This window comes from Elephantulus edwardii, unplaced genomic scaffold, assembly GCF_000299155.1.
Source record: "Elephantulus edwardii isolate Elephantulus edwardi_28Jun2011 unplaced genomic scaffold, EleEdw1.0 scaffold00090, whole genome shotgun sequence".
NCBI lineage: Eukaryota > Metazoa > Chordata > Mammalia > Macroscelidea > Macroscelididae > Elephantulus > Elephantulus edwardii.
Window position 1 is genome coordinate 11,769,219 of NW_006399840.1, and position 14,423 is coordinate 11,783,641.

Below are 14,423 nucleotides of genomic sequence, written 5' to 3' on the forward strand. Positions count from 1 at the left end.
CAGTAGGTTTTCAGGTTCTGTAATCTCCTCATGGGAGGAGATTTGAACGATCTGCCTTTGGGTTAATAGTGTAACTCCTTACCCACTAGACTACCAGCAATATCAGTTCATTTTAGTGGAATCAGTAAATCAAAGCTTGGGGTGTAATTAGCAGAAATTCAGGACTCTATGAAGTGCCTTAAAGCTCTTTCATTCAATTTAGCCAGAATCATTATTTAGGAAATGACATCTTTACTAATAAATGTTTTTTAAATTATTTTGGTAATTAAATGAATAAATGACTTTGAAGACAAATCAATCCTGTGTAGGCATTCAAAGTTACCTAAATAAATCCATTAGCAAAGAGGTATTGTTTTACTCAGTTAAATTACTTGTGATACTTTTCTTAGAATAAATTTATTCTTAAACAGAAATCTAGCAATGTGGTGAGAGCATGGGCTATGAGCCAGGATATAGAAATGGCTTCATGATAGGGAACAGAATCTTACAATGGAATTAAGTTAAACTAGTTCTGCCTTTATTTGGATTTTCAACCTGATAATTCAGTAAAAGCATATAATGCACTGCCTGAAGCATAGTACATGCTCAATAGATCAATCTAAAATAGAAAATATTTGCCTTCTCAGGCCATCTTATTTGGTTTTAAAGGTATATAGTGAGGTTTTTCTAAAATCGATGTTTTGAAAAGCTGTTTAGATGAACACTGCTGTGATCAATTCTGAGCATGTTTATGTCTTCCAAATACTTAGAGTCAGAATCCCTAGTTAAACTTTGTATATTCTCTTGAAGGCAGGTAAATCAGACCTGCAGACATATTTTAGCTGTCACACTGCTAAGTTGATTTTGGTATTAGGTGCCACTGAGTTGAGTACAACTCATGACCACTCTATGAAAACAGATACTAAACCTGGCCTATTCTGTGCCATTTTCATCAACTCTGACACATTTGAGCCATTGTTAGGGTCATTATGTCATGTGATCTCATGAATTGTCATCTTCTCTTTCACCGACCCTCTACATTTCAAAGTATAATGTCATTTTTCAAGGAATATCTCTGCCTAACAACAGGACCTCTGCATAGTCAATAAAGCATGGACATTCTTCTGTTATTATCTACTTTCTGGTAGGCTCTATCTGACAGTAGCAATGATATTTCTAGTGCCACAGCCTTTTCTAAACCAGCGTGAACTTTGCGCAGATTTCTGTCAATGTACTAGGTATCTTGAGTTAATCTTTCACAACATTTTGCTAACATGCAACATAAATGATATTATTCAATAATTTCCAAACTCTCTTAGATAACATTTCTTGGTGGTATGTGTAAAAGTATTTGACTGTGTGAATAACAACAAATTATAACTGCTAAGAATGGGAATTCCAGAAAACCTAATTGTGCTCTTGCAAAACCTATATCTACTTAGGTCAAGAGGCTGTTGTCAGAACAGAGCAAGAAAATACTACATGGTTTAAAATTGGAAAAGGTGTGCATTGGGTTGTATCTTTACCCCAAATCTATTTAATCGGCATGCTAAGCTAATCATTTAAGTAGCTAGTCTCTGTGAAGAAGAATGTGGTATCAGGATCAGATGAATACTCAATGGCCTAGTGGCAAGAAGCTGCGCTGCAATCCCTGAAGGCATATGGTTCGAGGCCATCAGCTGCTTCATGGGAGAAAGATGGGCAATCTCTCATGCAATTACTGCCTCTGAAAACCCGCTGGTGAATTGGTCACAACTCTATAGTACACAACAACAATTATTAAATGCATAAAATAAAATACATAAAACCTGTATTATGCAGATGACACAACCTCGCTTTCTGAAAGTGAGACGGTCTTGTAAGGTTTGCTCAAGAAGATCGAAGAATAATGGTCTTCAATACGGATTACATCTAAACACCAAGGAAAAAAAATTCTCACCACTAAGTCAATAGGCAACAGCATGAAAGATGGATAAAAGATTGAAACTGTTAAAAACTTTATCTTACTTGTATCAACTATCAACACACTTGGTGCCATCAATCAGAAGGTAAAGAGATACATTGCATTGGGAAAGTCTGCAGTCAGGGTCCTCTCCAAACTACTGAGGAGCAACAATGTTGGTTTGAAGATTAAGGTGTGTCTGATTAAGGCTATATTCTTTTCAGTCACTTGCTCTATATCTGAGAACTGGACAATGAATAAGGATGACAGAAGAATTGATGACTTTGAATTGTAGTGTTAGAGCAGAGTATTGGATATCTCATGTACTGCCAAAGGAACAAACAGATATGTCTTGGAGAAAGTATAGCCAGAATGCTTTTTGGTGTCAAAGATGGCAAAAACGTCATCTTACATATTTTGGCATCTTATTATGAGAAGCTATTCCTTTGAGGACATTATTCTCAGCAAAAGAAAGCATCAGGGAAAAATAGGAAGACTTTCAACCAGGTGGATTGACACAGTGTCTGTTGCATTGGTCTCAACCAGGTCGTAACCAATGAGGATGGCACAGGATAGGACAAGGTTCAGATCTGCTGTTAATAGGGTCACTAGGAGTTGTATGTAATTCTGTACCTAACAACAACATACCCAAAGTATGTGAGATGAAGTCTCACCATCCTTGCCTCAAAGGTGTTTTATGGCTGTTTTCTCTACTGGTGTAGTAAGGGCTTTGCTTCAGCTTTCTAAACATAGATAACCAGTTTTATCAACACCTTTTTCTCTTTTCCCCACTTGAGCAAGAAAGTGTTTTGAATATTGACATGAGGATTCAAATAAATTTTAGCTAGTAAGTGAGTTTACAAATATAGACTCTTAGAATATTGCCAATAGACTGTTTTTATTGTTAAGAAATATTGCTGGAGGCAATGGACAGTAAACTTACATTAGGAGACTGACATTACAATTTTTGCCTTAATCCTCTTTGGGTATAGATAGGAACAAATTTGTGACAGAATACCTTGAAATAATAAGCATCCATTTACTGATAGACTACTGTGTGAATCAAATCCCTACAACATTAAACACATTGCTCAAAAATAACTCAATGAGAAGTTAGAATAATATGTATATTAAATGTCTCAATCTAGTTTCTAAAACCTACCTAATTAGTTTTAAGTAGCCAAGTTATGTCAGACCCTGATGTCAGTTATTAGGTACCTCACTACAATGTTACACTATATATCTAATGTCTGCAAGACTAGACAGAGTGAGGGAGGAAAAATATGGATTGAGGAATGAAAGAAAGGCTGGGGACAGAAAAAGAAAGCATATTTGAGATTTAGTTGATGTAGAAAATCTATAATCTTAGTTATGATGGATGAGCTAAGGGACAATGTGAAAGGGCACTGACAATTCTAACTCACTGTTGTCCAATCCTTTCTAACTTGAGATCAGTATAATTCTTCTATTCCAAAAGTTGTCAATCTTTGTAGAAGATGCTGACTACAATCTTCTTCTCCTGTGTGGCAGATGATAGGTTCAAACCATTGATCTCTAGGCTAGTATTCATGTGCTTTAATCATTGCACCACCAGATTAATTCTAGAGAAAGCTGTGCTAAGAGGTGATGGTGGATGGTATTTTTAGTGATATTAATGTCATGATTAATACATTAATCTTGTAATACATTGATGTTTGTGAAACTTAAAGTGGAGACGTGCACAGTATCTCAGGGAGCACTAGAGATAAATGTTTAACTTCTATTAGCTTGTGTTTGTTGAAACCAGAGTGGAATATACAGGAATTTCCAGGGAGGGAATTCTCAATGTATACTCAAGGCAGAAGAATTCCAGAAGTAAAATTCCCAAAAGTATTGTTGTTGTGTGCGGTTGAGTCACTTGCAAATCCTACCGACCCTATGTACAACAACCCTAAACTCTGCTCTATCTCTCGCCAACCTAATTGTGTCTGACACACTCACCCCCACTACCACAGTGACAGAATCAATCCATCTATCGAGGGTCTTCCTTGCCTTTGCTGACCCTCCACCCTCCTCTCAAGCAAGACGTCCCTCTCCAAGGACTGATCCTGCCTTGCAACATGTCCAAAGTATTTCAGATGAAGCTTCAGAATCCTTGCCTCCAAGGAGTAGCCTGGTTTCACCCTCTCCAGGATGGAATTGTTTGTTCTCCTACCAGTCTATGGCATATTCAGTATTCTTCTCCAGCACCAAAGCTCAAAAGCATCAACTCTCCTTCTATCATTGGTAGTCATTGTCCAGCTCTCTGATGCAGAGCAAGTGTTTGCAAAGACCATGGCCTGTATCAGTCACACCTTAGTCTCCAGACTGACATCATTGCTCCTCAGTATCTTGAAGAGGTCTCTGACAACAGACTTTCCCAACTCAATTTGTCTTTGAATTTCCTGGCTGCTGGTACCAAGAATGTTGTTTGTAGAGTCAAGCAAAAGGAAGCTGTCAACGATCTCAATCTTTTCATCATCTACCATAGTGCTGCCAATTTGTCCAGTGGTGAGAATCTTTGTTTTCTTGATATTGAGCTTCAATCCTTATTGAAGGCTGCAGTCCTTGACCTACTGCAGCTAATGTTTCAGGTCCTCCTCAGTTTCAGCAAGCAGGGTTGTGTCATTTGCATAATGCAGATTGTTGATGAGTTTAGCTCCCATTTTGATGCCACACTTCTCCTCATAGAGCCCAGCCTCCTGGATACTCTGTTCCATATATGGATGGGAATGATATGGAAATAGGACACATCTTTGACACAACCCTTCCCAATTTTGAACCATGCAATGTTTTCCTGCTCTGTTCTGACGACTGCCTCGTGGTCCACGTACAGGTTTCACATAAGTACAATCAAGTGTTCTGGGATTCCCGTTCTTCTCAGAGTCAGCCAGTTTGTTTTGATCTATACAGTCAAATGCCTTTGCATTGTCAATGAAACACAGACATTCCTCTGATACTCTGCTTTCAAACAGGATCCATCTGACATTAACTATCATATCCCTAGTTCCATGGCCTCTTCTAAATCCAGCCTGTACTTCAGTGAGTTCTCTGTTGATGTGCTGTTCCAATCGTTTTTGGATAATCTTTAGTAGAATCTTGCTTGCATGTGATATCAAGGATACTGTTCAACAATTTCCACACTCTGTCGGATCATTTTTCTTTGAAATAGGAACAAATATAGATCTTTTCCAGTCAGCTGGCCAGGTAGTTGTCTTCCAGATTTCTTGCCACAACTTGGTGAGCACATCCAGGGGAGTGTCTGTTTGTTGACTATGTCAATTGGTATGCAATCAATTCCTGGGGCCTCCTTTTGGCCAATTCTTTCAGAGCAGCGTGAACGTCTTCCTTCATCCCCACAGGCTCTTGCTCACACAATGTTTCATGAAATTCTTCTGTGTCCACCAATTCCTTTTGGTACAATGACTCTATACTCTTTCCATCTTCTTTTAATGCTTTCTGGATCATTTACTGTTCTGCCCAAAGCATCCTTAAGTATTGCAACTCAATATTTGAATTTGTTCTTCAGTTCCTTTAGCTTAAGAAATGCTGAGCAAGTTTGGCCCTTTTGCTTATCCAACTCCAGCTCCTTGCACATTTCATTGCAATACTCTACTTTGTCTTACCGTGTGGCCCTCTGGAATCTTCTATTCAATTATTTAATATCCTGATTTCTTTCCTTTGTTTTGGCTATTTGGCACTCCAGAGCAATATTTAAAGTTTCTTCTGACATCCATCTTGGTCTTTTCTTCCTCCTCTGTCTTTGTAATGATGTTTTGTATTCTTCCTGGGTGATATTCTTGATATCCTCCCACAGCTCCTTCGGTCTTCGCTCATTAGTGTCCAAAGCCTCAAATCTGTTCCTGAGATAGTTTTGAAATTCAGGTGGGATAGACTCAAGGTCATGTTTTGGTTTCTGAGGACTTTATTTAATTCTCCACAGCTTCAGCTTGAACTTGCATTGAATAGCTGGTGGCCTGTTCCACAATCAGTATTTCACCTAGTTTTCACACCTGATATTGAGCTTCTCTAGCAATCCTTTCCACATTTGTAATTGATCTGATTCTTATGCAGGTGAAATCCATGTGTGTAGCCTGCATTTGTGTTTCTTATAAAAGATATTTGCAATGAATAAATCGTTGAATGTGCAGAATTCTATCATTCTACCTCTGGCTTCATTTCTGTCACCAAGTTCATGTTTTCCATCTGCTGGTCCTTCTTTTCTGTTCCCAACTTTTGTATTCCATTTCATTCACCAATTATTATTAATGTATCTTGGTTGTGTGTTCAATCAATCTTTGACTGCAAAAGTTGGTAGAAATATTCTATTTCTTCCTCTTTGCCTATGGTTGTTGGTGCATATGATGGTGATATTCATTGGACTTCCTTGTATGCGTATGGATATTATCCTCTCACTCACAACATTGTATTTCAAGATGGATCTATAAATGACATTTTTAACTATGAAGACAATCCCATTTTTCCTCACCTTTTCATATCCAGCATAGTAGATAATTTGACTCTCTGACTCAAAATGTCCCATGCCAGTCCATCTCGTTTCGCCAATACCTAGTATGTCAGTATTTATGCATTCCACTTCTTTCTTTATAATATTTAATTTACCTACAGTCATGGTTCTTACATTCCATGTTCCAATCACTAGAGTCTGCTTACAGCTGTTCCTTCTCCTATGTGTTTCATACTTGAGGGCTTAGCCTCAGTTGCCATATCTGCTAGTCTCAGTGTGCTTTGTTGTACATAGGATTTTCAAAGGCCTGCTATTTCGGAAGTGGATGGTCAATCCTTCTTCCTAGTCCATCTTAATTTGATTGCTCAGATTTAGAACATTATCTGACAGACAAGCATTTTACAGAGAAGAGTAAAGGTATTTCCCAGTAGTAGAAAAAAAACAATAGATTCTCTGTTGTCTCCACCCTTGCCTGATGTGTTTTGAGCCACCCTTTTCCCTGCTCCACCAGTATTTACATCTACTCTCACCTACTCCATTCAACATCAATCTCCCCTATCCAGCCCTTGATGTGATGGCTATATGCCAGTCTTTCTGGGTTTCTGCGATTCTCAATGCCTCAAGCTGCTGCCAGTTTCTTCCTCTAAGAGCAGTATCTCTTGACTTCAGGAGTTTTGAACTTCTGTTCCAGCATTGACTTCTTGTGCCTTAGGGTATCTTCTCCTCAATTTATGCTACAACAGTTTCCCAGGGAAGGTTGATGAATCCTAAAGATTTCGTATGTTGTTTTGTGCCATTGAGTCATTTGCAACTACAAGTGCCCTAAACGCTGCTCTATCCTGTGCCAACCTTGCCGACTCAAACACACTCATTCCTACCACTCCAATCACAGATTTGATCCATCTCATCGAAGGTCTTTCTCCCCTGTGCCGTCCCTCCACTCTCCCAAACATAATGTCCCTCTCCAAGGACCAGTCCCTCCTTACAACATGCCCAAAGTATGTCCGACAGAGCTTCAGATTTGTTATAGGAGAGAATATAGAAAATCTTTTGCTTATTTCATTCTTTTAACTAGGACACATGACCTCCAAGGATTTTTCTATCTATTTATCTACCTCAATAGTCTTCAGAGGTAGATTCATGGAAGAAAGAAGGATAGTTGGCTATTAGATACTCATATATCTCCTAAGAATGATCTTAACTTCTGCAGTTGTAAGAGTGCTTCCTTGTTAAAATAGGTTTTTATGTAGAAAACATTATTGCTTGTTGTTTCCTTGTGAGGGAAGTAGCTAACTAGAGAGATCGTTTTGTGATACTTTGCTGAAGAAAATGAAAATGTTTAATCAATGTATGTTTTACCAACAGTAACACTGAAAGCCTGGATTCTAATCTTTCCATGAATTGAAAGATTTTGTCTTAGAAGACAAAATTGCTCTCAGCATTTCGTTCAGTAGGAATAAATTCACTAAATTTTGTTTTCATTATAAAGTCAATAACATTATCAAGACATAAGATATTATTCCCCTAAAATTCCCGGAAATTCTTGGGACACAGATCTGAGAACTTTGATGTATGATTCCTCTCCTACAGAGAATGAAAGCACGTTGTGACATGAAGGAATAGTCAACTGGAATAAAGGATTTGGAAACATTTCAGATGGAAAATTATTTTAAATGCCAAGAGTTTGTGCCTCAGAGTTTTATACATTCGTATGTGTGTGTACACAGAGATGTGTATATATATGCATATATACATAAATATGTATTATTTCACAATAGCATTGTAGTTTAGATTTCTGCCTTTGTATTATATGCCAATCCAAGCACATGTCTAGCAGAAACTTGCTGGACTGGTTAGAAAAGGAAAACACTGAATAAAATAATTGTGCTCTTAGGGGCGGGGAGGGAAAGTATAGGTGTCTACAATGTCAAACAATTGGCTGATTTGGTTTCTTTACTTGTTAAATTTATTTTCTTTCTAATTGGTGGTAAAATATAAGTAGTCCCCCTTCACAGCCCCTTATCTGTGGGGAATGCCTTTCAAGACCTCTGTAGATATATGAAGACTTGGACAGATAGTATCAATCTCTATATATGTATTTTCCTATACAAACATACCTATGATAAAGTTTAATTTATAAGTTAGGCACAGGAACAAAGGATAAACTACCATAACAAAAAGTAAAACAGAAGAATAATTTTGTTAAATCTAAAAAAAAAATTAAAAGGTAACAAATTCAACCCAAAGTAACCTTTCAGGTGTTAGCAGTCTGACACAGGACATACAACATTCCCTAGACTCCAAAACAAAGTATGGTTTCGTTAAAAACAAGCACTAAGTTCGTCTGGATGTCGATCTGATAGCCATGATGGCTTCCGTGTGACTAGCTGGTGAGCTACATATAAAGCTTAATTAAATTAGATTAAGTGAAGATTCGTATCCTAGCCATGATGCAGTGGGCTGGTATGAAATGTCATCATACTACTCAGAATGACAATTCAATGATATCAATTATATTCTTCATGTAGAGAAAACATCACTACTCTTCATTTTCAAATGTTTTTCATTATGCTACATAGAATCTTAGGGAGCTGGTGTCCTAGTGGCAAGAAGCTGTGCTGCAATCCCTAAGGCTTGCAGTTTGAATCCATAAGCTGCTCCACGGGAGAAAAATGTGCAATCTCCGCCTATGCGATTAACTGCTTCTGAAAACACACTGGATGGTGAGTTATTAACCAGTTCATAATTAGCCGTGCACAACAACTAACATAGAAGCTTAGCATCGTAATAGATTAGGGCTAACATTGATAAGAATGGAAATCACAGAACTCTTAGTTATGCTCGTACAAAACTTCTACATACAGCAACAAGCAGATGTCTAAACATAACAATGGGACATTACATAGTTGAAAATCATAAGAAATACACAACAGGGTTGTATTTTTTCTTTGTACTCATTCAGTGTGCATGGTGCTAAATAATTTGAGAATCTAAACTATATGAAGAATAATGTGATATCAGAATTAGATGAAGACACATCAACAAGTTGCCCTATACAGATGACACAATTTTGCTTACAAAAAGTGAAGAGAACTTGAAGTAATTGCTGTGGGAGAAGAAAGGCAACAGTCTTCAATATGGAATGTATTTCAATATCAAGAAAACAAATTCTCACCAGTAGACTAATAGACAACATCATAATAGATGGAGAAAAGATTGAAGATGTCAATGATTTCCCTTCACCTGGAATACCCATGGTAGCAGTGGTCAAGAAATCAAAAGATGGGTTTCATTGTGAAAACCTGCTCTTGTAGACCTTTTTAAAGACCAAGGGTGGCAGTTTGAAGGCTAAAGTGTGCACAATCCAAGCCATGGCATTTTCCAATTGTTTCCTATGCACCTGAGAGTTGAATAGTAGATAGGGAAGACTAATAGAAGGATTGATGTCTTTGAAATGCAGTTCTGACAAGGAGTTGAATATACTGTGAACTAGCAAAAGAGCAAATACATCTGTCTTGAAGGAAGTGCAACCATGATGTCAGGAAGTATCAATCTTTGGAAAAAGAGGACGTACTGGGAAAGGTAAAGGGTTAGCAACAGAGAAGATTGACAGGATGGACTGACACACAGTGCCTGTAACAATGGACTTAGCATGGTAGAAATCTGAGAAAGGTTCAGGATGGAAAAAAGTTCAGATATTGTTGTTTACTGGATAGCCATGAGTTGTAACCGATCTGATGGCACTTAACAACAACAAGCTCTACTGTGCTGCCTTTCCCTGCCTGAAGTTCACTGGTGAAGACCAGAAGGAATGAATTCTCCCAGCATTTCTTAACCTGAAGGAACTGAATAACAAGTTTAAATCTTGAGTTGCAATACATGAGGATACTGATGGCAGAATGTTGAACGAGCCAGGAAGAATCAAAAGAAGACGGAAATATACACAGCATCACTGTACCAAAAATAATTGGTTGATGTAGAAGAATTTCATTAAATAATATTTGATCAAGAGGCAATGGTGATGACGGAGGAAGATCAAGCTTCTCTGAAAGAATTGGCAAAAAAAAAAGTTCTCATGAATTTATGGCATACTAATTGGTACATTTCAATAAACAAATGCAGCCCTGGAAATATTCACCAGGCTATGCCAAGAAATCTGGAGGATCTGGCTGGAAAAGATCTGTATTTACACCCATCCCCCCAAAAATTATCCATCAGTGTGGAAATTATTGAACAATATAACCAATATCACACATAAGATACTGCTGAAAATTATCCAAAAGCAGCCGAAACAGTACATCCACAGAAAACTGTTTGATATGCAAGTGTGGATTTAAAAGAGGCCATGGCACTAAGGACATTATAGCCTATGTTAGATGAATCTTAGCTGAAAGCAGACAGTACCAGAGGAAAGATTGTCTGTGTTTCATTCACTATGCAAAGGTATTTCACTGTGTAGATCACAACCAATTGTGGCTAACCTTGAGAAGAATGGGACTCCCAGAACACTTGATTGTGCACATGTAGAAACTACACTTGGTTCAAGATGAAATCATCAGAGTAGAGCAAGGAAACAGTGAATGGTTTAAAATTAGGAAAGATGTATATTAGGGATGCATCTTATGTCCATAACTTTCCTTTTCTTTTAACATAGAAAATGTTTTATTTTAATTTATTTTCTTGTTGCACATTTCTTCCCCATTTACCTCCCTCCTTCCCAAGCCCTCTCCGGCATGCACCCCTCATTCCAGATTGTTGTAATACATATAATTCCTAATCAAGTATTCCTTTCAGACAGTTCTTCTCCTTATCTGATCAAATATAGTGTTCATTATCTATCCACTCTTCTCCCATTCTCTCCCCAAACTCCCCACATATCTGTTCTACAGTAGTAGTGCTATGCAGTATTTATCCTTTTAGGACTGAGATATTTCATTCAGTATAATGTACTCCAGGCTCCCCCATGTTGTGTAGTGTTTCATGAGTTCATTTTTTTCAGTGCTGTTTAATATTTCATTTTGTGGATGCAACACAATCTTCAATGTGTAATGAAAAACATACAATCAGGAAAAAATAAAATAGATGAATGAGACATTCTAAAAGTAAATTCCTTACACACATCAAAAAGCTTTTCCAGCAGGGTAAGAAGGAAAGCTACAGTGGTTGGAAAAATATTTGGCAATTACATATCTGGTAAGGAACTTATAGGTAAATTTTATAGAATACTACAGTACTTCAAAAAGAAAAAGAAACACAACCCAATCACAAAATGGTCACAGGCTATAAATGGATATTTCACCAAATAAGATGTTCAGACAGCAAACAAACACATAAAAAAATGTTCAAAACCCCTGTCAGAGAGATGCAAATCAAAGCAACTATGAAATAAAATCTCAGCCCAGCAACAATAGCAAAGTTAAACAGAGCAGCAGCAAACAACAAATGCTGGCAAGGTTGTTGAGGGAATGGAACTCTTACTCACTCCTAGTGGGAATGCAAAATGGTACAGCCACTATAGAAAGCAGACTGGTGCTTTCTCAAAAAGTTGGAAACAGAAATACCTTCTGACCCAGCAATTCCACTAAAGAATATCCTAAAGAAACCAGAGCCATGACTCATGCATATGTATAAACACATCCTTGTTTATTGCTGCATTATTTACAATAGCAAAGAGATGGGAGAAACCCAAGTGCCTATCAGGGAACCAGAGTTCCCTTCAAAAAATGAATGGATAGAAAAATATGGTACATTTTCCATACCGTTCCAAACTATGTGCAGAAAAGGCTGGACTTAATAAGGAGGAGCGTGGCATCAGGATTGAGAGAAGACTCATCAGCAACCTTCGTTACGCTGATGATACAACCTTGCTTGCTAAAACTGAGGAGGACCTGATGCATTTGCTGCAGAAGGTCAAGGACTATAGTCTTCAAACAGATTGAAGCTCAACATCAAGAAAACAAAGATTATCACCATTGGGCCAATTGGCAGCATCATAATAGAGAAGAGATTAAGATTGTTAATTTCAGCTTGCTTGGTTCCACAATCAACACTCTTGGCACTAGCAGTGAAAATATCGAAAGATAAATCACATTGGGAAAATCTGTTGTCAAGTAAGTACCTTTCTAGAGTACTGAAGAGCAAAGATGCCAGTCAAAAGACTAAGGTGCACCTAATACAAGCCATGCTTTTCACAATCTCTTGCCATACATGCATCAGAAAGCTGGAAAGTGACTAAGGATGATGGAAGAAGAATCAATGTCTTTGTGTTGTGGTGCTGAAGAAGAGTATTGCATATACCATGGACTGCCAAGAGAACAAAGAGGTCTGTTCTAGAGAGGGTGAAACAAAGTTGCTCCTTGAAGGCAAGGATTTTGAAGTTCCATCTCACATAATTTGGGCATGTTGCTAGGAGGAACCAGTCTTTGGATAAAGACATCATGCTTAGAAGGGTGGAAGGACAGTGGAGGAGAGGAAGAACTGGATGAGAAGTATTTACACAGTAACAACGGTAAAGGGGTATGTGTGTTGGAGACAATGAGATTGGCTCAACGTAAGGCAGGGTACAGAGTTACTGTACATGGGGTCACTATGAGTCACAGGCAAATTGAAGGCACATTAGAACAATACAACAACAACAGGAACAAGCAAAAGTTCAATCCTTAAAGCAGTTATCAACCATTCCCCCTTCACCAGGCCCTGATAACCACTAATAAACTTTTGTCTCTATGTATTTGCTATTCTATTTCATGTAAGTTGTTGTCATATTATGTTTACCCTTTCTTTTTAAACTTATTGCACTCAGTGCACTGTTTTCAAGGTATGAGATCTTCATTTCTCTTCAGGCTAAATAATGTTCTGTTTTATGTAAATACCACATTTAGCTTATCCATTTACCTACTGATCTACATGTAGGCTACTTCTCCTCTGGCCATTGTAGATAATATAGTATTGGTGTATATGTATCTGTGCTCCCACTTTCAATTCTTTTGAACATACACATACTTCTGCTGATTTGTTTTTAATATATTTTGACTGGCACTGAAAGAAGTAAAACTGAAAAACCAGAATTCAATTACATGTTTTAAACTATAGTATGTACATATACAAACATAATTTTCATAAGAACAAGCCAACAGAAAGGTCTTCTTACACTGAACAGATTGCTAGGGCTAGATAATAATGGTCAGGAAGCAAAACAAACAAAAAATCTTATTCATCTATTTATTATATTCGGGGTTTTAAACTCATATGCATCTCTATTTGAATGGATAAATAAAGGAAGCATCTGATGAGGCCAGTCTCAAAAGTATTCTAGGCATAAGAAATATCCTATAACATTAATCAGTATTGTTGTTGCATTTGCTGTGTTGTTGAGTCAGAATTGGCTAGGAACTGACTCTCCAGTGGGTTTTCAGAGGCTGTAAATCACAGAGGAGACAGCTTATTTTTCTCCTGTGGGAGTAGCATTTGAATTGCTTGCCTTTGGGTTGGCAGTGCAACTCCCTACCAGCAGGCCACCAGAGCTCCTTATAGAATAGAGTTGGTGTTGATGTTGTAGTTACATACCTTCAAGTCAAAACCAACTTATAGCTGACCCTCTAGCAGGTTTTCAGAGGGAGTAAATCACACAGGAGTTGATTGCCCATATTTTTTCTGTGGACTACCTGGTGGATTTGAACCACCGTCCTTCAAGTTGGCAGTGCAAAGGAATTTCCCTTCAGTAAAATACATTATAATTAGAATTTTTTAAAAAGGAAAACTTTCATTCAAGTAATGTCCTAAGAAATGTAACTAGAATTGTTCACCATGCAACCCTAATTTTATGTCTTTACAAATGCAAACTTTTGGACTTCAAAAAAAATTTAATATCTCATTTTAACTAACAAAAGCACATATAATAACACACAATACCAGTATTCACATACATAAAATATGACCGAATTTCTTAGCCTGAAAAATTTACATTTAAGTCACTTCAGAGTATTTGGGGTTTGTCCTCAAAACATAAATGAACAT